The following is a 24,114-nucleotide window of genomic DNA, read 5'->3' on the forward strand; positions in this document are numbered from 1 at the left end:
CCTCTTAGGCTGGGAAGGAAGAGGGCAAAGGTTCAGTGAATCTGAAGGAGACACATAGTCATGGCAAAGGAAACTGTTAAGTGGTTAGGACGCCGTGCACTCACCACCGAGGGGTAGGGTTCAATCCGTGGTCAGGGGACTAAGATCCCATAAGCCGCGTGGCATGGCCAAAAAAAAAAAAAAGGCAGGCTGTCGATGTGGCAACATTACATGGCAAAAGCCAATGGATGTTTTTCCATTCATTTATCAAGGTCTTTGGAGACACCAATTGGAAAGATGCAAATGACCCCCTCGGAGAGTGTTGTTTCTGGGGGCCTCTCAGGCCACGCGTTAATAAGCATTGTTTCCCTTCCCCCTCCCATCTGCCACTGCCCACACCACCCCCTACCTCCCACCCTTCAGAGAGGGAGAAATCTGCAGGAGGTGCATTTTCCTCACTGACATCCTCATCCAGTGGGGTCCTGGGGAAGAGTCTGCAGAGATTAAAAGAGGAGGAATTAATCTCTCCCCAAGAGAGGACCTGCCTCAGCTGGCTGACAGCTTAATCGCCCCTGGGTTCCTGAACATTCCTTTTATTTTAATGTACTACCTTTTTATAAAGTACTGTTGAAAAGAAACAGAATTTTGGATAATTGGACAGTGGCATCATCTTTTACAGCAAAACAGAGACAGTCTATTAATAGTATCTGTGATAAACACCGTAGGGGATAACCCCTTCATTTTTAGCAACAAGTGGCATTTTCGTCCCCATATCCTTTCCTTAGCTAAATTCTCACTTCTTGATTGTTATCCCATTGATTTTGACAGCAAAAAGAGAGGGGGAAATTGCTCCCATATGCATAGCCATCCCTTCCCAGAGTACCTTTGGGGCCCCAGGACCACCTAAATGTTGGGGTTTACGTTATAGCTGGAGCCACCCACCTCATCCCTGATCCCATGCCTCCTCGTCATCACAGCCCATAGCCCCCTCTCTTCTCAGAACATCTCAGTAGTGATTTTTCAGTGATTTTTTCCATGCCCCAGTATAATCCTGCGTTTCTCTGCACCGGCCTGCATTTGTTGTCCCCACAAGATGAAAGATTTTGAAGGCAGTGACTGTGTCTCTATATTATGCAGCCCTACGTCCACCACTGACAAGGTTGTACTAGTTTCCATTGCTGTGTAACAAATGCCACACACTTAGCCACTTAGAACAGCGCCTATATATGAACTCACAGTTCTGTAGGATAGGCTCAACTGAGTTCTCTGCTCTGGGTATCACAAGGCTGATAACAAGATGTCAGCTCTCCTGGACTCTGGGGCAGAAGTCACTTCCAAGTTCATTCAGATTGTTGGCAAAACTCAGCTCCTTGCAGCTGTAAGACTAAAGTGCCTGTTACCTTGTTGGCTGTCAGTTAGGGGTCACTAATTGCTCCTAGAGGCTGCTCTTTGGTCCTTGCATGGGACCCCCTCCATCTTCAAGCTAGCAAAGTGCATCAACTCCTTCTTACACTGTCAGTCTCTCTGACTTCCCCTCTTGCTCTCAGCCAGACAAAACTCTCTGCTTTCAGTGGGCTAATGTGACTCAATTAGGCCCACCCAGATAATCTCCCTGTTAACTCTAAGCCAACTGATTAGTAACCTTAATGACATTTGCAAACTCCCTTTTTGCCATGTAATGTAACACAATTAGGGCATGGTGTTGCATCATATTCCCAGACCCTGGGATTAGGACAGGAAATCTTGGTGGGGGGTAGGGGGAAGGGGGCATTTTATGATTCCTCCTACCACAAGGGTCTCAGAATACACAAAAGAGCAAGAACTGTTGGAGGTACGATCTCCACCCATGCAGTTTCTGCCCCCATCCTAAGCATGACAAATGCTGACCTGGCCTCCTGACCTGCTGACAACTATGTAGACCTAACTGGGCAGCATGATCCCAATTTGGGCACCTCACATACACGGCAGAGGGACCTGAATGTCCCCAACACCCACAGCTGATCACTTCTGGCAAGTCCAGGGCTTATATAACTGACAAGCTCATCAGCCACACTCAGAGACTTTGCTCTCCTAAACTGAGACCAAGACGGTTCATGATCTTTCAGCTTTAAAAGATGCTCATTTCTCCTCCCCCAACCTCATCCCCTAGAGCTTAGACCTGGGCTGGATTGGGGTCCTTGCTTGACAGTAAAACTTTTCCATTCACTTCTCAACCCTTTGTTTGTTTGTTTTACTTTGGCCATGCTGCACGGCTTACAGGATTTTAGTTCCCCGACTAGGGATTGAACCCAGGCCCTCGGCAGTGAAAGCGCAGAGTCCTAACCACTGGACCACCAGGGAATTCCCCTCAACCCTTAGTTTCTCAGTCTTTTCTTTTCTTTTTGTGACCAGAGATCTCACTGCCCCCTGATCTGATATCCTTTGACCCATTGTGTTCTTTAATCTGTGCCCATGGCTCCATCCCTCCCTTCTCGTCTCTTCTGCAGCTCCTGAAAGTCTTTTTTCTCCTCCACCTGCAGGTTTGAGAGTCTCCCACTCTCCACCCCAGATGCCACTATTTCTATTGCTCACCATAGGTCTAATTCTGTACCTCAGGCGCCTGGCACACGGTAGTATTCAGCATATACCTGTTACTTGAATGCAAGAGTGAGTGAATGAATACACTGGTGAATTTGAGTCACCTATGCTTTTCTAATCTCCTATTATTCCTTAGTATCAGTACCACAAGGCTGCCTTCTGGATATAGGATCCTTCATTTGTTCACGTATCCTTAGAAATACAAAGACAAATATGAACAGGATAAACATTTTCCCCTAGGTCGTTGAAGAACCTGTGCTCAGTAGAGGATCTAGGGCATTTCCCCCTTGGGGTAAGTTTTGCCAGGCCAAAGGCGGCTTTAAAATTCAACATCTAGGAATACAAGCTACTGTCAAATTTAATTGTTAGGAGTCCAGATCTGCCAATCCAAGAGTGATAGGATTCCTTTCTTTTGTGAAATACAGCATTCTCATTGTTTTTCACTAAAAGAGACACTTAAATTTGCTTCCCACCAGGTTTGAAGCTGGTGCCTAATGTGGCTGAAAATGTTATGGAGCCCAGGGAGGAAATCCAATGCCCTGGGGCTGCCGGGCTGAATGGCGGCCTTGTTTCCAAGGCCATTCTCCTTTGTCTGCCTGGGCTCTCAAATGACATGTTTGGACACAAAGCCTCTTAGGTAGAAATTACTACATTTGCAGGCGTTCCTAATTTGGAGCGAGGTTTATTATTTCAAAGTCTTTTTTCAAGATTAGACTTCAGTGAAGTCTTACAGCTGAGTCGCAACCCTCATTTGAAAATAGTATGATGTTTATGAGTATTCTTGTTAATTTTTTTTTCGGGTTTCCTCTTTGGAAAAGAGCCACCCAGCTCCCGCCGTGAAATTTTCCAGGGAGGATTTCACTTCTTCCCATTGAGGTCATTTTCTTAACCGCTCAGAGATATTTATCTTTAAGACTTTAAAACCTTTCTGTGTAAAGGGAGCTTAGAGAAGACAGCTGATAGGGCCTAGGAAAGTCAGAATCCTTGGGGATTTGGGGGAAAGAAAGGCTATTTTTCTAATGACTATTATTCTCAGGCCAGTAGATTGAGTGGTTCCTTAGCCATAGGGGCAGGTTTGGGCCAAGGGTCCTGGGAGCATAGGAATCATGACCTCTGTATTTGAGAGCCAGTCTGCATTCCTCACACACCAAATGTAGTATATTTTCTAATTTTCTGTATTCTTTTTTTTTTTTAAATTTTTGGCTGCATTGGGTCTTCGTTGCTGTGCGCGGGCTTTCTCTAGTTGCAGAGAGCAGGGGCTACTCTTCATTGTGGTGTGCAGGCTTCTCATTGCAGTGGCTTCTCTTGTTGCGGAGCTCGGACTCTAGGCGCGTGGGATTCAGTAGTTGCAGCACGTGGGCTCAGTAGTTGTGGTGCACAAGCTCTAGAGCACAGGCTCAGTAGTTGTGGCACACGGGCTTAGTTGCTCTGCGGCATGTGGGATCTTCCCGGACCAGGGCTCGAACTCGTGTCCCCTACATTGGCAGGAGGATTGTTAACCACTGCGCCACCAGGGAAGCCCTAATTTTCTGTATTCTTGATGCTCTGGCATCTGAGGCTTTGCTGACTGGGCAAAGACGGCCCCTCCCAGGGCTAGCCACTACTTAGAGATAGCAAACTACTCATCTGGGAGGGGTCCTTTCGTATGCAAACTAACCAACCCAAAGCCTATACATCAAAGCACCTCCTCCAAGTGGCTCTTACCCTCCAGGAGGCGATATTTCTCTGCCCTAATCATCCCAGGGTCAGGTACCAAACGACCAGAGACAGCCCCTATATTACAGAGCCCATGGAAATTGTTCAGATTAGCTAGGCCAAAAGCTGTCTGTCCTGCTTACCCTGCATCCACCATTCCTTCCCAGGAAAATAACAGTAAAGGCTCTCCTCCATGCTTTCCCCTCACTCTTTCTCCCTCCTGACCAACCCTGGTGCTTCCCTGTGTGGTCTTGCATGGCATCATGTGCCTCCTGTTTTGAGGGAATTGGAGAAATGAACTATCACTTCAATGGCAGTCGTCTCCCCATCTTTTGGTCTCATCATCCCTGAATAATAACAAAGTCTACACTTTTTAAAACACCAACACTGCTCTCAGACACACTCCCAGGAAGCAAGCAAGAAAGAGAAGAAACACTAAAACCCATGACTACCACTTCTACCCAGAAGACAGAGAGAGAGAAAGGGGAATCTGTGAAGAAGGGCAGGCAACCAACATTTTCCTACTTTGGACATTCTCCAGACCAGCTTCATCAAGGTTTATAAAGTAATACTATGTCAACCTCATTTTGCTGATGGGCAACTAAGACTCAGAGAAGTTAATAATTTGTCCAAGGCCACAAAGCCACACTACTAGGCAATAAGCTTTGTTTCATTAATACTCAATGCCAATGTCAACCCAACCCCAATCTGTTTGTCTCAGCCCCTGCCATTTACACCTCCCAGTTCTTGTGGGAGCTTCTCCTGGGTTCTCTTCCAAAACAGCTTTGCTGTCCAGCAAATCCCCTAAAATATGAGAGATGAAGATTTATGGTATTGTGCTTCCTTCTAAAGGTACTTCAAACAATCAATCAGTGGTTTTTCCTGAGTACTTACCATATCTTCTTCTCTGGGCTACATGCAATGGGGAAGGAGGACAGTCCTGAACACGACATTATTGAAAATGGGGACTTTACTATCTAAACTGGGATATACAACTAACACAGGGGGAGCAAGACCAGATAACACAGGGGAGTATTTAGTCAGATGCCAAATTATGTGGCACAAAATATACAAGTAGGAGGAGTGGAGGAGACCATTGAGGACCTCCTGGAATAGACAGAACTCAATGAGGACCTTGAAGGATGGGGATCAGTTCAGTACAGAAAAAGATCAAAGGAATTATTTTAGACAGTATGGCAATTCTGCAAAAAATTAAAAATAGAATTATCCTATATCCAGCGATCTCACTTCTGGTTACATATCCAAAAGAACTGAAAGCAGAGACTCAGATATTTGTACACCAATGTTCATAGCAGCATTATTCACAATAGCCAAAAAAGTGGAAGCAACCCAAGTGTCCATCGATGGATGAATGTGATATATATATTTATATAGGATTATTATGTATATTATATATCCTATATATATATATAGAGAGAGAGAGAGAGAGTTATTATTCAGGAAGGAAATTCTGACACATTCTATGACATGGATGAAGCTTGAGGACATTATGCTAAGTGAATAAGCCAATCACAAAAAAGACAAATATTGTATGATTCCATGTATATGAGCTATCTAGAGGAGTCTAGTTCATAGAGACAGAAAATGAAATGGGGATTGGGAGAGAGGAAATGGAAAGTAATTGTTTAATAGGTACAAAGTTTTTCTTTGGGATGATGAAAAAGTTCTGGAAACAGTGGTGATGGTTATTCAACACTGTGAATGTACCTAATGCCACTGAATTGTACACTTAAAACGGTAAAAATGGTAAATGTTATGTTTTACTTACTGCAATAGAATAATTAATTTAAAAATTTTTTGCTCTATCCCTTTAAGTGCCAAACCTTGAACATATTTGTTTTTAATGGAAACTTCCTCCAACATATTGACACACACCCCTGTTTTCTTAAACAGAGCATACCAGTCATAACCTAAACACCTCCTAAGGGTCAACATCATCAGCTAGAATGAAATGCAGCCAGACCTCTAAAGTTACCAGCCCCAAATTGGTTCAATAAGTTACTAAATGTAGTCAGCTACTTGGCTGTCTATTGCTTTTGTCTGTTTTTCCAGTTTTCCTCTGTCTCCTCCCTAGTTTCCTGCTTCCATCAGATCAGCATTTCCTTTCAAATTTGTTGTTTTATTTTTGAAATCTACTGTGAGAGGAGAAAGCAGAGAAGCAAGTGCGTTCCAATTAGGTGCAATGTAAGACTTAACAGGCTTCTTAGAAAGAGGGGGTCTTCCATGCCGCTCTGTACACTCATATACTTAACAGCCCTCTCCTGGGTGTTTCACAAACATTTCAGACTCAACACGATCAAAACCAAAATAATGACTTTCCCCCTCAAGCTTACTTCTTCAGTGCTCCCCAGCTCCGTCGTCTTTGTGGTCGGTCATCACAACACCACAAAAGTAAACACTGGTCCCTCACAGTTCTCCTAGGTCCCGTTGATTACCTTGATCTCTTCCCATTTATGAAACTTCAGGCCAGGCCCTCAAAACTACTACAATAGCTCATCTGGTTGTCCAGCCTTTAATCTTGCCTCCTTGTACCTCATAGCTACAAACTACATTCCTTCCTTCTTACTGAGACTAGACTTTTCTTTCAAAAACATACAGTTGGCACTCGGTAGCCGTGGGTTCGATGTCCACAGATTCAACCAACCTGGGACCGTAAACCTAGTAGCACAGGATCTGCGGTTGGTTGAATCTGCGGATTGGAACCGCGAATACGGAACTGAGGATACGTAAGGAAGGCCGACGGCAGGACTTTTTGAGCATCAGCGGATTTGAGTATCTGCCACCGGTCTTGGTACCTCCCCACCCCCATACCGAGGGAAGAGTGTATCTATAATGTCGTCTGAAGCCTATGAAGCATTGATGACTCCTCACTGCAATAGAATACGTCCAAATTTACCTCACAATCTGGTCCCAACCTATTTTTCCAGCTTACCTCATCCCCAACTCTCTGTCCCCCAAACCCTTACGTGATATTCAATAGTCATTTATCATGACTCCAATACTCCCTGTACAGGCATACTTTCGAGTTCTCACAAATATTTTTCACTCTTTGTAGCATGTCTTTATGAAATTGCACACTCCTCAATCCAAATTCAAATACCACCTTGGTTGATCCCACACTAACCTCTACCCCAAACTCTCTCGCTACCCTAAAGTAATCACTCCCTTCTCAGGACATCTGACATGTTTGTTGGTACCTTGGATGACCTCTGCATTAAGAACTGCCTATTTGCTCAGAAGGAGGATGTGGGCAGAATGAACAATTAGAGTGTCGTATTCAGCACATTGAATTGTGCTTAACTGCCCGTCTCTCCTGCTACAAGACAATGTCCTATTTAGTTTCCTTTCCCAGTGTCCAGCACAGTGCCTCAAATAAAAAGACACTCAGTAACTGGTAGCTAAATAGAAATGAATTGTTGAGAATGCATTACAGAGTAATCATCTGAATTTGGAATTACCAGAAAAACGGAGAGAAGAGGAAATTGTGTTGGAGTCAGTGATAAACTTAATCTAATTCATACTTATGAACATGCAGATCCTGTCAGCATTGAGAGGACGGTTGATGAATTGGGGAGATATACTGAGGCAGAAATAACACCCATGCTCCTTGCCTATTATGGGCATGCCCCCTCCCATACACACCAACCCCCTTGGTACTTGTCCCGAGTAGGAAAACACGTGGTGTCAGTAAACTTGAAAATCCCCATCCATGAGTTTTCCTACTTTTTTTTTTTTAGGTTTTGTTTTTGGAGTCTTCAGTAATTTTTTTTTTTTAATTTACTTATTTTTATTATATATTTATTTATTTAATTTTGGCTGTGTTGGGTCTTCGTTTCTGTGCGAGGGCTTTCTCCAGCTGCGGCAAGCGGGGGCCACTCTTCATCGCGGTGCGCGGGCCTCCCATTATCGCGGCCTCTTCTGCTGCGGAGCACAGGCTCCAGACGCGCAGGCTCAGCAGCTGTGGCTCACGGGCCCAGCCGCTCCGCGGCACGTGGGATCTTCCCAGACCAGGGCTCGAACCCGTGTCCCCTGCATTGGCAGGCAGACTCCCAACCACTGCGCCACCAGGGAAGCCCGAGTTTTCCTACTTTTACGTCTTCATCAGGTGCAGGAGAATTGCAAATATTTAACAAAGCAAAATATGCTGTGCATATCTCTGTTGGAGCCCTCATCACTTTGAATTATGGTTATGATTGGTTAAAATTTCTTTCTCCCCAGCCTGACTCAGCTCCTTAGGAGGAGCACTGTGGGCTTCCCTGGTGGCGCAGTGGTTAAGGATCCGCCTGCCAATGCAGGGGACACGGGTTCGAGCCCTGGTCGGGGAAGATCCCACATGCCGCCGAGCAACCAAGCCCGCGAGCCACAACTACTGAGCCTGCGCTCTAGAGCCCGAGAGCCACAACTACTGAGCCCGCGTGTACAACTACTGAAGCCCTCGCGCCTAGAGCCCGTGCTCCGCAACAAGAGAAGCCACTGCAATGAGAAGCCCGTGCACCGCAACGAAGAGTAGCCCCCGCTTGCTGCAACAAGAGAAAGCCCGTGCGCAGCAACGAAGACCCAACGCAGCAAAAAATAAATAAATAAATAAAGTTATTAAAAAAAAAAAATCCAAATTGTTGAAAAGTACACAAATGAAAAGCTATACCCAGTTCCCACCCTTGGTGTAGCCATGAACACTACTTTCTTGGGTATCCTTCTAGAGATAGTTTTAGCTTATAAAAGCAAATCCATATTTTTTTTCTTTTTCTTTAAGCAAATGGAAGCATATTATAGATCAGCTTCTCTTCACCTTGGCTATACAGTGGAATTATTCGGGGGAACCTTCCAGAACACGTAAATCAGACTCTCTGGGGGGGGGGAGACCCAGCCATCAGCATTTAAAACATTCCTCAGGTGATTCCATTGTGCATCCAGAGTCAAGAACCATTGCATATGCTTTGCTCTGCAGCCTGCTGTTTTTTTTCCTAACAATATGTCTTCAAAGGTCCTTCCATACCAATGTATGAGAATGCCCTTTTTAAAAAACAGCTGCATAGTTTTCCACCGGATAGATGGAACATGAAGGCCATATTTGAGCCTCAGGTAGGTTCCAATATTTTGTTCTTAAAACAGTGCTACCCAAGAAATGCTGTCATGTTAAATACAAAAAAAAAAAATAGTGCTGCAACAAGTGACCTTTTATATCTGTCATTTTGCACATATGCATACACATAAACTATATATTATATATAGACATATGTAGTATAAAGTCCTACAAGTGACATTTCTGAATCAAAGAACAAGAATGTTTGTGATTTTGCTAAATATTTCATGCTGAATACTTGATAGGTGTTACTAAACTGCCCTGTGAGGATTAATTATTAATTCAGGTTCACAAAGAGTGTTTAAAGTGGAAAAGTGTGATTGCATTTTAAAGACATATATGCCAGGACATTATTACTGTACTTGGGCTTACATTTCAAAAAGTGACTAGGGATTGGAGAAGAGGATCCTTTGTCACAGTTAGGGTAACCGGTATCTTTTCTGATAGGGATGGTTGGCCGCTCCGTCTCTTGTTCTTTCTTGCCATTAAAGAGTTCTGTTCTCAGAAAGGAAACAATATGTGCTCTTTGATGTGGTTCAGAAAAAAAGAGACCAACACCACATTTTAAAATGCTTTGTAGAAGAGCATCCAGAGGCGGTTCTTTAGAAGAAAGAGCCCGCAGACAGAGCTACAGCTCAAATGAGTGAAGTCTTTCGAGCACTTGGAGAATTTCTAACTCAGGAGGAGTTCTCTCATATAAGAAAACACAAAAGCAAATAATGGAAAATGCAGACACAACTGTTCTCACCCTGATGGGAATAACTTTCCAACCGAAGGGAATCTTTACTTTGAGGATATACCAGAAGCTGGAGACAGTAAATCAAGCACTGAATTAGAAACAGTCTCTTCTCATACAAAGGTGTGCGTTCCAGGAGCAAGAAACAGACACCATTCTGGAAGTTTCCACATTTTTATACAATTGAAGTTTCTTCTCTGTAATGTTCATCTCTTCTGCTTCCTTCTTTACTCCTCCTTTCTCCCCCTCCTCCTCTGAGAGAGAAAGACAGACAGACAAACACAGAGAGAGTCAGAGACAAAGACAGAGATATGGAGATACAGAGGGAAACAGAGACAGATTTTCTTCTTTTTTTTAATAAGTTTTTTTTAAAAAATAAATTTATTTATTTATTTTTGGCTGTGCTGGGTCTTCGTTGCTGCGTGCGGGCTTTCTCTAGTTGCGCGGGCAGGGGCTACTCTTCCTTGTGGTGCGTGGGCTTTTCATTGCGGTGGCTTCTCTTTTCACCGAGCAGGGGCTCTAGGCGCACGGGTTTCAGTAGTTGTGGCACGTGGGCCAGTAGTTGTGGCTCGCGGGCTCTAGAACACAGGCTCAGCAGTTCTGGTGCACGGTCTTCTCATTGCGGTGGCTTCTCTTTTCACAGAGCAGGGGCTCTAGGCACACGGGTTTCAGTAGTTGTGGCACGTGGGCCAGTAGTTGTGGCTCGTGGGCTCTGGAGCACAGGCTCAGTAGTTGTGGCGCACGGGCTTGGTTGCTCGGCGGCATGTGGGATCTTCCCGGACCAGGGCTCGAACCCGTGTCCCCTGCATTGGCAGGCGGATTCTTAACTACTGTGCCACCAGGGAAGTCCTGGAGACAGATTTTCTTTCTGTTATGATATGTTTTAAAAGTAGCTCTCAGGACCTGCTGAGAGAAATGGACCATAATAAAAGAGGTCATTTTCCTGTCAAATGAGTTTTATGGTATTCCTGTATTTCTCGAAGAAATTCAAGCATCAGTCTTGGAATAGTTTATCAGTTGAGGTTCTCTGATAGAAAGCAATAGAAATTGGCCCAGGAACTCATAAGGCAAAAAGGAGGGGGTTATTTGAAAGATGCTGGGCAGCTCACAGCAATGAAAGCAGGAACCAGGACAGATCTGGAAGCATAGTGGCAGAGGCTCATAATGAGCTTCTGTTGGAGATCTTATCGTCAGATAGTTTTTTCAAATTCCCAGGAAAAATAACCTGACTGGTTTGGCTTCATCACCTGCCCCCCTCCTGTGGTCAGGCACAGCTGGGTCTGATCCCAGAAAAGGGTGTGGGTAGTTAGGAAATATGCCAGAAGGACTTCAGTAGCTCCCCCCAAAAACCCAGTAATTGATGCCCATGAATATTTGATCTGGGGTAAACAGAAAGGCTACATTGAGATGCTATCACAGTTTATGGCTTTGCTCTTCATGAAAATAGGTAGAAGGCTGGTTACAATTAGGACCGGACAAAAGGTTTTCAGAAAAGCCCCTCATGAGACTGAGGGGGTATTGGACATGTTTCAGTCTCCTGGACAATGCCTATCATTTTTTAAAAAGTGGGCGTTTAAAAAGCTGTGTGCCATATCGGTGCACCAATATTCACAGCAGCAGTATTCACAATCGCTAAAGAGCTGGAAGCAACTCAAGGCATCCATCGATGGATGAATGGATAAACACAGTGTGCTATATGCATACAATAGAAAAGCCTTTAAAAGGAAGGAAATTCTGACACATGCCAGAACCTGGATGAACCTTGAGGAAATTATACTAGATGAAATAAGTCAGTCACAAAAGGACAAATATTGTACAATTCCACTTACATGAAGTACCTAAAGTAGTCAGATTCATAGAGACAGAAAGTAGAATAATGGTTGCCAGGCTCTAGGAGGAGGGGGAATGGGGAGTTGTTTAATGGGTACAGAGTTTCAGTTTTGCAAGGTGAAAAGAGTTCTGGAGATAGAGGGTGGTGATAGTTATACAACGGTGTGACTGTACTTACTGTCACTGTGTACAGCTTCAAAATGGTTAAAATAGTCAATGTTATGTTATGTATAGCTTACTACAATTTGAAGAAAGAAAAAAGCAGTGTCTGAGAGTAGAGATGCCAACAGCACAAGTAACAAGGGTAAAGGAGGTGATATTAAAGACTATTTCTAAACATGCTCCCTTTTCCATGGCTTTCTGCGATGGATTAGTTTGGCTGGTTCCAACTGTTGCACTTAATCATTCTTTAATTTACAGAATAAAAAAATTCATGAGTTCTAAAGACAAATTTCAAAGCCAGCAAATAACTTCTTTTTTTACATATGTTGCAAATCTAGCTGGTAAGCCGAACCCCCTGCATTGACAAGGGCTTTAGTTACTGGATTGCTCTGCAGAGCCCAGGGAAAAAAATTAAAACTTTATGACCAAGAGCACTATTTCATTTCCTTTCTAAACTAACCCCATGAAAGGCCACCCAGGCAGGCTTGTGCAGATAGAGCAAGACAACGTACACTGAAGCAACCATATTTCTACGTCCTCCACACTGAAAAAGCAAAACAAAAAGAAAAGCCAAACAAAAACGAATACAATTTAAACCCATAACAACGGCTGGTTTCCATCTTCATAATTTACAATGGGTGAAGTACTGAGTTATCAATAGCCTTTCATGTGGTTAGCTTCAAATTTTTATTTTATTACCCTCTCCAGACCGTGGCTTTCTGGTTTGTTCAGTTGACTTCCCCACTTATTTGGCCCTTCTTCTGCGCAGAGGCCCTCCCTCTGTTCTATAACTATCCACATCTATCAAGATCTTTTCTTGAAAGTCTTCCTATAAAAAGCATTTTCTAGAAAGTCTTCCTGAACCTCTTCAGATCTCTTTCTCTAGTGACCTGCGATGACACTATTACTTTTTTTTCCATGGTGCCTAGAACTTTGGGCTATCAAAGAATAATTTTCAAAGAGTTAAAAACCTGACTTTCAGACAAATATAGAATGAGTACTTGTCAATTATTTATGTAACAAATGAGGGTGCCAGGAGGATGGTAAAGCTGATTCAAAAGAATTAAATGAACGGAGGTCTGTGTAGTGATAGGAAAGGTATCCTAAAATAAGTTTAATAAGTTTTATAAGTTGCAGACAAAACTGGTTAATGTCCTATAAGGCCAAAAAACTATAACCTTTGGAGTTATCTTCACTAGTCTTGGAAATCTACAAGGTAACATGTAAATTCAGGGAATCTGGGTCTTAGTCATGAGTAAATAGAAAGAAAAACAAAAGTACATCTCCTAGGGAATTAAACAAACTTTGGGTGGGCCTTGGGCTAGTCAATGCTCCCATATGATTTTGAAAGGACATGCGGTCATCCTTTTACTTTATTTCAAAGTTTTTGGATAATTTTTCTTGACCGGGTCAATCACCCCATTTTATGAAGAAACATGAGTTTGGTGAGATTAGCTAACTTGTCCAAGATCACACAAGTAGTGAGAAATCGAGCTGGGGCTTAAAACTAAGCCTACTTGCCCAAGCACAGTATCCAGGGGATACAAATGCTTATTATGTGTCAAAAAAGTCCCATGACCTATCTAGATTACCTCTGGATACCACTGGTGATATACAAACAACAGCTAAGAATCGTATAACCAGCTGATCTTAGGTGCAATTTAGCAAAAGTGTTCTATGATTCTGTTTTATTTCATCAGATTGCAACTTCTTTGAGAGAAGGTATTTACTCAATAAGTATTTTTGTTTGTTTGTTTGTTTTGGCTGTGCCATGAGGCTTACAGGATCTTAGTTCCCCGACCAGGAATTGAACCCAGGCCATGGCAGTGAAAGTGCCGAGTCCTAACCACTGGACCGCCAGGGAATTCCCAATTAGCATTTGTCGAGTTCCATCTGTGGCAGATTATATTTTCCAAAGACCTACATATTTATCCCATGTCACATGCTCTTTCTACAATGGACGGACACTCCTTCCACTGAGAGGAAACAGGTTCCCCCACCCGTTGTATCTGGTGGTAACTGTCCTATCAGTGGATCACAGCAGAAGTGTTGCTATGTGACTTTGGAGCCCAGGTAGTAGAAAGTTACAGCATCCACCATGGCGCTCTCTCCCTCCCTCCCTCTCTCACACACACACACACACACACACACACAAAATGCTTGCCCTTAGAACCCAACCACCATTTTGTGAGGAAGCCCAGGCTACATGGAGAGACCATGTGTGGATGTTCTGACCAACAACCCTCGGCCCCCCAGCCAACAGCCAGCATCATGGTGAACTCCCAGACATGGGAGCAAACAAGCCAAAAGATGATTTAAGCCCACAGACTTTCAAGTCTTCCAGCTGAGACGCAGACATTGTGGAACAGAGATTATCCCTGCTGTGCCCTGTGTGAGCTCCTAACCCACAGAAACCAAGAGAGATAATAAATGACTTTGGTTTTGTTTTAAGCTACTACATTTTGAGTCATTTCTTAACGCAGCAAAAGATGATTAACTTATTGTGTCCTCAGCACTGTGGCATTAATAGTGTCAACTTTTCATTGGTGGCTCAAATGTAAATGTCATGTACTTCTCCCTAACTTTGCTGAGTCACAGATTTGAACCTTGCTGAGTGAGGGTGGGTGTGTGCATCTGTGGCTGGTAAAGGAGCCTGCCAGCATCCAGGGCTCAGTCAGTCTTGGTAGCTCCCACTTGTAATTGGATGTGCCATCTCTCATGTACAGAGATTAAATGCTCCTAGCCCTGAAAAAAAAAAAAAAAAGCCAAGTGCTTGTCCTGGAAGTGAAGAGAAATTGGGGATGTTGAAGAAAGTAATGATTCTTAGTGAAAAATAAAAGGTAGGGGGGAATTTGGGTTAAGCAATAAAGTAAAATTCAGTGAAGGATCAGATTACACGTGGCATGGCCTCGTCCACCATGTTGTTAAATGGCACACCATCCAATGCATAATTACATTTTATGGGGAAATGTTTTGCTGGAGTGGAGGTATGCACATTTGTGGCATTATGAGAGTCTCTGGATGTATTTTCCTGAACTCTCAGTGGTTAGTTATTCTTTATATTTGCCAGCTCCTAGCTTAGAAGTTCCCATCCCGTGAGGTATGAGATTTCCCAAGTCCTCTGCCAAAGAACCTCAGCTCAGGAGAAATATGAACTAAACAGACCTCTGATTAAACCAGTCATTAGCGTAGGCTGACCCGGCGCTTTTCACTTCATGGACACAGAAGCTGATGAAGTAGTTTTCCCAGAATAGGCTTAATTTAGATACAGTGTACTTTCAGGAATATTCTTTGTTTAAGAGAGTGAGCACACTAAATTACTACAAAGAGCTGCGTTTTAAAGATTCCTTGATTTATACGATTTTACTCCTATCAGCTGGAGGCTGTATTTTAAAATGACAGCAAAAACGAACAAACAAACAGAAAAACCCACAAAAACAAACAAAAAACAAAAAAACACAACAAAAAAAAAAGCAGGCAGGGACTTCCCTGGTGGCACAGTGGTTAAGTCTCTGCATGCCCAATGCAGGGGGCCTGGATTCAACCCCTGGTCAAGGAACTAGATCCCACACACGTGCCGCAGCTAAGAGTTCACATGCCACAACTAAGGAGCCCGTGTGCCACTACTAAGACCCAGCTCAACCAAATAAATATCTTTTTTAAAAAAAGGCAGGCAGCACAACATACCCACAAAGAAGTTAGAGTCTTGTTTCTGCCTTTACTGGCACCATAATTTCTCTGAGTGTTTCCTCATCTATAAAATGGGGATATAATAACATGCCTCATAGAATTGTTCTGGGGGTTAAACAGTATAATGAATGGAAAGACTTTAGCACAGTGCCTGTCACACAGTGAGAAAATAAGAGCTTTTCCCATGACCATCCTCCTATATCCTGCTTGCATTTTACTCATCCATGTGTTTATTGTCTGTCCCCCACTAGAATGTGAACTCCAGGCCAGCAGGAACCTGCTTGGTCACTTAGATATTTCAGGGGCCTAGAATAATGGCTACCACAGAGTACGTGCTGAATAAATAAACAACTTATTTTTTCATGTACTTCTAGATTATTGTGTAAACAAACTGTTGCTAATAATAATGTCAACAAAAACAACTGTTTACTTTAACAAAAAGCCCATTAGACTGAGGTGGCTCTAAGGCCACGGCAACCTATGTCAGCAAACCAAAACCTAAGCCTGTAAATGCCTCAAGGTTACGAAACTGAAATCTAAGGACGACAAGTTACAAACAGCCAACTTGGCTTTAAGCTGTAGCCAATCAATCATTTCCTTGCTTTGCTTCCACCTTTTCTCTATAAAAGTCTCCCCAAGCTCCTGTCAGTAGAGTCCTCCTAACCACTTCCAATTTGGCATTGCCCTATTTGAAGCAATTTTTGCTCACATAAACTCTTAAAATTTTTAATATGCCTCAGTTTCTCTTTTAACACAGCTAAGGAACATTGGCCACTTATTATCAACCAGATACTGAGCTAAGACTTCATACACATGATCTCACTTAATTCTAACTACAGCTCTGTATAGATATTATTCTACTCATTCTGTACATAAAGTGATTGAGCTTTAGAGACCGTATTTCAAATTCTCCAAGTCACATGGCTACAGGCAGAACTAAACTTGGGCCTGATTCCAACACCTGCTCCCTTAAAGTCATATGACGCTGTCTCCTGACTGGAAGAAATCTTGCAAATCACTGTTGCAGACAGAGCAGCCCCTAATCTTTGTTGCTTGATGGCGAAGCACTGTTCCTGGTGATGGAAATTCTATCTGTTCTAGCTCTGTGTTAATCATGTTTTTAATTTTTTTGTGTCTTATGGTGTTTTGACATCTTGGAGGGGCATTAAAGATTCAGGGAGAGACTGCCCTTACCAGGGCAAGCTAAGTCCTAAAGATAGTAACAACCTACTTAGGAGAGCACTTTTCATGTGCAAACCAAACAATCTCAAGTCCATAACCCCAGTGACCTCTTTATCTGACTCTCACACATCAAGTCAATATATCCCCTAAAGCATCCAGGGCCAGGTACCAGGCAACTAAAAACCTCCTTTATAGCCCAAAGCCCATTGGAATTATTCAGAATAGCCATTCCTAAGCTGTATACTCTGCCCTGCCATGCCTTTTCCACAGAAAACACCATGAAGACACTGGCCTCAGCTTTCCCCTTCTTCTGACCAAAATCTGGTGCTTCCCCTGTGGCCTTACATGGCATGGCATGTCCTCTTCTCTTAGGAAATGTAAGTAATAAAAATCTTCTTTCAATGGCATTGGCCTCTCCCTGTGATCACTCAGTTACCTCCATAAATTAAAGTTCTGCAGGCACAAATTTTAGTTTTTATTTATTTAAAAAAAAAATTTTAACATCTTTATTGGAGTATAATTGCTTTACAATGGTGTGTTAGTTTCTGCTTTATAACAAAGTGAATCAGCTATACATATACATATATCCCCATATCCCCTCCCTCTTGTGTCTCCCTCCCACCATCCCTATCCCACCCCTCTAGGTGGTCACAAAGCACTGAGCTGATCTCCCTGTGCTATGCAACTGCTTCCCATTAGCTATCTATTTTACATTTGGTAGTGTATATATGTCAATGCTACTCTCTCACTTTGTCCCAGCTTACCCTTCCCCCTCCCCGTGTCCTCAAGTCCATGATCTACATCTGCGTCTTTATTCCTGTCCTGCCCCTAGGTTCTTCAGAACTTTTTTTTTGTTTTTTTAATTCCATATATATGTGTTAGCATACGGTATTTGTTTTTCTCTTTCTGACTTACTTCACTCTGTATGACAGACTCTAGGTCCATCCACCTCACTACAAATAACTCAATTTCGTTTCTTTTTTATGGAGAGTAATATTCCATTGTATATATGTGCCACATCTTCTTTATCCATTCATCTGTCGATGGACACTTAGGTTGCTACCATGTCCTGTCCATTGTAAATAGTGCTGCAGTGAACACTGGGGTGATGTGTCTTTTTGAATTATGGTTTTCTCAGGGTATATGCCCAGTAGTGGGATTGCTGGGTCGAATGGTGGTTCTATTTTTAGTTTTTTAAGGAACCTCCATACTGTTCTCCATAGTGGCTGTATCAATTTACATTCCCACGAACAGTACAAGAGGGTTCCCTTTTCTCCACACCCTCTCCAGCATTTACTGTTTGTAGATTTTTTGATGATGGCCATTCTGACCTGTGTGAGGTGATATTGTGGTTTTGATTTGCATTTCTCTAATGATTAGTGACGTTGAGCATCTTTTCATGTGTTTGTTGGCAATCTGTATATCTTTTTTGGAGAAACAGGCACAAATTTTAAATCACTGGCACCCTGACTTGATTCAGGGAGGAAATGATTTAGGAGGCTTCCTGCAGAACTGAATCAATGCCTTCCAAAACTCCTTTTTTTTTAATGGTGTCATAGTACTATTGTCATAGTTTATCTGTTTCAGCTCAGCTCAGAGCCTGTGGACTCTGAAGCAAGGTATTAAAATCAGTGTTTTAATATGAAACCACACCCACCAAAGTATTACCTACTACATGTCTTGGCTTATTTAACAGCTTCTTTTTGATTGATTTATATAACTGCTGAAGTCCAGAGAACTGGAGGAACACATTATAAGACAGAGACTCCTAGTTTTCTGCAATATCTGCTTTTCTCATCTTTCCTAGTAATAAAAATTTTATCAGAGGACATGACCACCCACAAAAAAAAAAAAGTAAAGATTACATTTGCTGACCTCCCTCGCTGCCCAGTGTGGCCATGTGACGAAGTTCTGGCCAATGGGATGGACGGATGCAGAGGTTGTGTGACTCACAATCCTTTTCTTCTTTCTTCTTTATCATCCCTTCTTGCATCCTGGTGTTTGGAATGCTAGTGCCACCGTGTTGGACATAACGGCTGGTCCCTGAAGACTTCTTGGAGCAGATTGCTTACTTCTTCAATTGGTGTATCTTGTTAAGCAACTGTTATTGGGGTTTTCTGTCACTCACAGCTAGGCCAAATCATTACTAATTCAGTGGCAAATGCTCTAAGTGAAGCGCTCAAGGAGGTGGCGTTTAGTGATAAAATTGATAACTACATAGCTTAGCTGAGATAACATCCTATGAACAAGAAAGAGAGTAATAATAATGGCTTGCTTCTTCTAGTGCTTTATAATTGAAACCATTTTCAAATGTATTTTCTTATTTGTTTATTTATTTATTTTTATTTATTTATTTTGGCTGTGCCAAAATAAATTTTTTTTCTTTTTTTTTTTTAGTTTCAGCATGCAGACTCTTATTTGTGGCATGCATATGGGATCTAGTTTCCCAACCAGGAATCAAACCTTGCCCCCCTGCATTGGGAGCGCTGAGTCTTACCCACTGGACCACCAGGGAAGTCCCCTGTATTTTCTTTTTTGATCCTCATAATAAACTCCGGGACCAGTGAAATAAAAGGACTTTGGTGGTAAACTCTAAGCAGAAAGCCATCCTCTCCTGGCCCTGAGGGCACAGCTTGTTTGTCATATCTCACCATCTGGTCTTACTCACGGATCCAATTAATGGCATGGTAGAGGGCTGAGATGTTACTTTTTAATTTCCTATAGACTTCTCAAGTTGATTTCAATTCTCTTTGCAATAATGATAAGATCAAAGTTCAGAGGGTCTGAATTGTGTCCCCCATAAATTCATATGTTGAAGCCCTCACTCTCAATGTGACTGTATTTAGAGACAGGAACTTCAAAGAGATAATTAAGGCTAAATAAGGTCATATGGGTGGGACACAACCATTATGACTGGTGTCCTTACAAGAAGAGTAGGAGGTACCAGGAATGCATACACACAGAGGACAGGCCATCATGTGAAGGCACAGAGAGAAGGTGACCACCTGCAAGCTAAGGAGAGAGGCCTCAGGAGAAATCAAACCTGCCAACACCTTGATCTTAGACTTCCAGCCTCCAGAGCTGAGAGAAAATTCATTTCTGTTGTTTAAGCCACCCAGTCAGTGGTATTTTGGCAACCTTAGCAAACAGGGACTAAATAATTCTCTCAGTGTCAGAGAGAAGATGGAGGCCCAAGCATGTCCACTTCCAGTCCAGGATTTTTCCAGCAGTCCAGTCCACATCCTCAAAGTGTCCGCAATTCCCAGCTCCTAGTTTACCCCCGAGAAGACAGACCTTCCATCAGCCCAAGTTCCTATCCTATCATTTAGATGTTTGGGGGCTGATAGCACTGCTCTGAGTAGACATGGACCCAAGTAAATGCTTTGTTATTATTTTTTTTAATTAATTTTTTTAAAATTTATTTTTGGCTGCATTGGGTCTTTGTTGCTGCGTGCGGGCTTTCTCTAGTTGCGGAGAGCAGGGGCTACCCTTCGTTGCGGTGTGCGGGCTTCTCATTGCAGTGGCTTCTCTTGTTGCATAGCACGGGCTCTAGAGCACAGGCTCAGTAGTTGTGGTGCACGGGCTTAGTTGCTCCATGGCATGTGGGATCTTCCCGGACCAAGGCTCGAACCCGTGTCCCCTGCGTTGGCAGGAGGATTCTTAACCACTGTGCCACCAGGGAAGCCCAAATTCTTTGTTATTGACTATTATTCATCAGGAAAAAAAAAGGTTTTTACATAAATGGTCGTATTCAAGATGTTATTGAAAGTCAGAAAAATGTCAAACTGAATGGAAAGCAAAAAAAAGCATGAGGGAAACCACAGTGAGACATCACTTTATACCTACTAGGATAATTATAATTTTTTTTTAATGGAAAATAAATGTGTTGGTGAGGATATGAAGAAATTGTAGCCCTCACACTTTTCTGGTGGGAATATAAAATAGTGTAGCCATTGTGGAAAACACTGTGGCAGTTCCTTAAAAAAGTTAAACATAGAATTATCATATGACTCAGCAATGCCACTCCTCATAAATACCCAGAAGAATCGAAAAAAGGGACTCAAACAAATACTGGCGCATGAATGTTCATAGAGGCATTATTCACAGTAGCCAAAAGGAAGGTCCAAATGCCCCAAATGTCCATCCACTGTTGACTGGATAAACAAATTGTGGTATATCCATACAACGGAATATAATTTGCCCATAAAAAGGAATGAAGTACTGACACATGTTACAGTATGGATGAAACTTGAAAAGGTATACTAAGTGAAAGAAGCCAGGCATGAAAGGTTATGTATTATGTGATTCCATTTATGTTTAGTGTCCAGAATATGTTAATCCACAGAGACAGAAAGCAGAATGGTGGTTGCCAGGGACCAGAGGGAGTGAGAGACGGGGAGCAACTGCTTAATGGGTACAGGGTTTTCCTCTGGCGTGATAAAAATAGCTTGGAACTTGATAAACCTGGTGGTTGCACAACATCGCAAATGCACTAAATGCCACTGAATTGTATGCTTTAAAATGGTTAATTTTATGTCATGTAAATTTGACCTCAATTTTTTTAAATACTAAAAAAAAAAAAAAAAGCATGGGAAAGAAGAGAGGATTTACTATGAAGGTGTTGAAGCTCAAGCTTCAGTGCCTTTGATTGTCTGGATCCTTCCAGAACCTCAGAGGGACCCTAGTGACGTGTTCCCATGGCTCTATCTATTCTTTTCTTAGAGAAGGTCTGCAAACTGTTTAAGCTCCAGGCCCCACAAAACCTGGCTCTGCCCCAGGGAAGGACCTCATGGCTGTGAACCCTGGAAACAGCTGGAGGAGACAAGTCAGTTTCACCTACTGCCCCCTCAGATCTCTTTGGAGCCTCAGGGAGGAGGGGAACTCAGTTCTGAGCAAAGACTTACTTACCCTTGTGGCCATAAGGCTCTAAAAATAAACTCAAGTACCGAAGAAACATTTTTCCTTGGGAAGCATCCATTGAGCTCGGCAGGAAGCCTCCTAGTTCCATTTTGTCCCTGGATCTCTGAATCGAGCTGTCATTGGCGTAGGCAGCTCTCTAGGGGAGGGTGCCCAGCTGTCCCCGTTTGCCTGGGACTGAGGGGTTACCCAGGATGTGGAATTTTCAGTGCTAAATCAGGGAACATCCCAGGTAAACCATCACCAAACCATGTTATGTTCATCTTTATTAAGGTGAGAGAAGTCTGAACGCCTTGAGAGTAGAGAGGATTGTAGGCACTGTTCATTCCCTCCAGTGGATTTGAATCCCTGCAGGATTTTCAATTAGTTTTGAAGGACCAGTGCTTAGTAGAGCACCTGGCCCCTTAAAAAACCCTCAATAAATCTCCACTGGCACTGTGCTCAGGGGCTGGCTTTGATGTCTCTGTAGCGCCCCTCTCTCTGGCCCAGCGTGGGTGAGGACCCTGTAAAGAGAGCCCTTCCTGGCATGAACCAGTCAACAGTGTTGGATGGCTCCCCAGGAAAAAGACGTCCCCAATAGCAATTCCCGCCAGCAAGAGACAGAGAGAGAAGGGAGTTCAGGGACAGTACGTTAAATAAAGATATTCACTTTGCACTTAAACAGTGTGCTGATGAAGCCTGCAGGCTGGACTCCAGTTTCTTCAGTCTAGAGGACCCTTGTTCTGAGCACTTAAGTGGGGGTGTCTATGGGCTATTCATGTAAACTGGTTCAGAGCTGAATGTCTACATATTGGGAGAAGCAGAGGCCTCAGCTGTGGGCACCAGAGCTCTGGGTCTCCCATTTCGCAGCTAATCACTGCCCCACCCCGACTAACCACCCCCCCCCCCCACCACAGACTGAAAGGGACTCTCTCCTCTTAGCAGTTATTGGAGAAATCCAGGCAGACCAGGCATCCAAGGTACCTTGAGAAGCAGTCCCTATTAGAACCACAAGGGGAGGGGGAGAGAGTCCCCAACAAAATGAGGCGCTACAATCATCCTCCAGGCTCATTCCCCACCCCCCTGATCCTTATAGAGACCCTACACACCAGCCTCACTAACCGTAGTAAGCCTTCTTTTATCCAAGAGTCTAAACACAGAAGCATCCAAACAATAGACTTGTTCTTCAAAGTCAATTAAAATGATCATTGTCTTAACCTGGGTTGCTGTAACAAACACAGTAGAACAGGTGGCTTAAACAGCAAACATTTACTTCTCACAGATCTGGAGTCTAGAAACCCAAGATCAAGGTGCCAGCAGACTCGGTGCTTGGTGAGAGCCCTCTACCTGGCTTGAAGACAGCTGCCTTCTCCTTGCGTCCTCACATGGCAGAGAGGATGATAATCTCTCTGGGGTCTCTTCTTCTAAAGTCACTAATCCCATTCTGGAGGGCACCACTCGCATGACTTAATCAGCTCCCAAAGGCCCCACCTCCAAACACTATCACACTGGGAGTTAGGCTTCAACATATGAATTTTGGAGGGACACAAACGTTCAGTCTGTAGTAATCATTGAGGAAAAAAGCAAACCAGACATTGTGAAAATTTGCTACCATGCATCCATCATGGGTCTTTTTGGAATGACCTTCTGGGCTGCAGTGGCAGGTCAGCGACATCAGGACAGCCCCATCTGAGCCGGGGTGACTTCCCCACAGTCTCACCGGTCAGGTGTGGAGTACGGGAGGCCTCTCAGTAATTTTAGGCCTGGGCAGGCAACTAGTGTTTTATAACATCAATGTCGTTATCCAAACATGTAGACTAAACACAGCTACAAGACCTCTGCAGGCCACCCTATCAAGAGATGGAGCCTTATAACTTGCTTTAACCAATAGAATGCACCGGAAGTAACACTGTGTGACTTCTGAGCCTGGCAGCTCTGGCTCTTGCCCTCTTAGAACCCTGAGTCTCCCCCCACCGCCCCCAGTGCTGTGAAGAAACCTGAGATGAAAGATCACATGGAGAGAGGGGCCTGGTCCCCCCTCAGCCATTCCAGCCGGGCCAGCCCAGGGGCCATCACAGATGGTCCAGCCCCTGCTGGTCCAACAGCTGTGTGAGGGAGCCAGGCACAACCGGCAGAGCTCTCCAGGTGACCCACAGAATCAGAAGGCGTCATAAATTGTTATTTTAAGCCACTGAGTTTGGGGGTTGTTTCACACCAGAGAGAACAGAAATGAAATGTCTCTTTTAGAAATTCATTCTAGATC

The sequence above is a fragment of the Eschrichtius robustus genome, chromosome 14, assembly GCF_028021215.1.
Source record: "Eschrichtius robustus isolate mEscRob2 chromosome 14, mEscRob2.pri, whole genome shotgun sequence".
NCBI lineage: Eukaryota > Metazoa > Chordata > Mammalia > Artiodactyla > Eschrichtiidae > Eschrichtius > Eschrichtius robustus.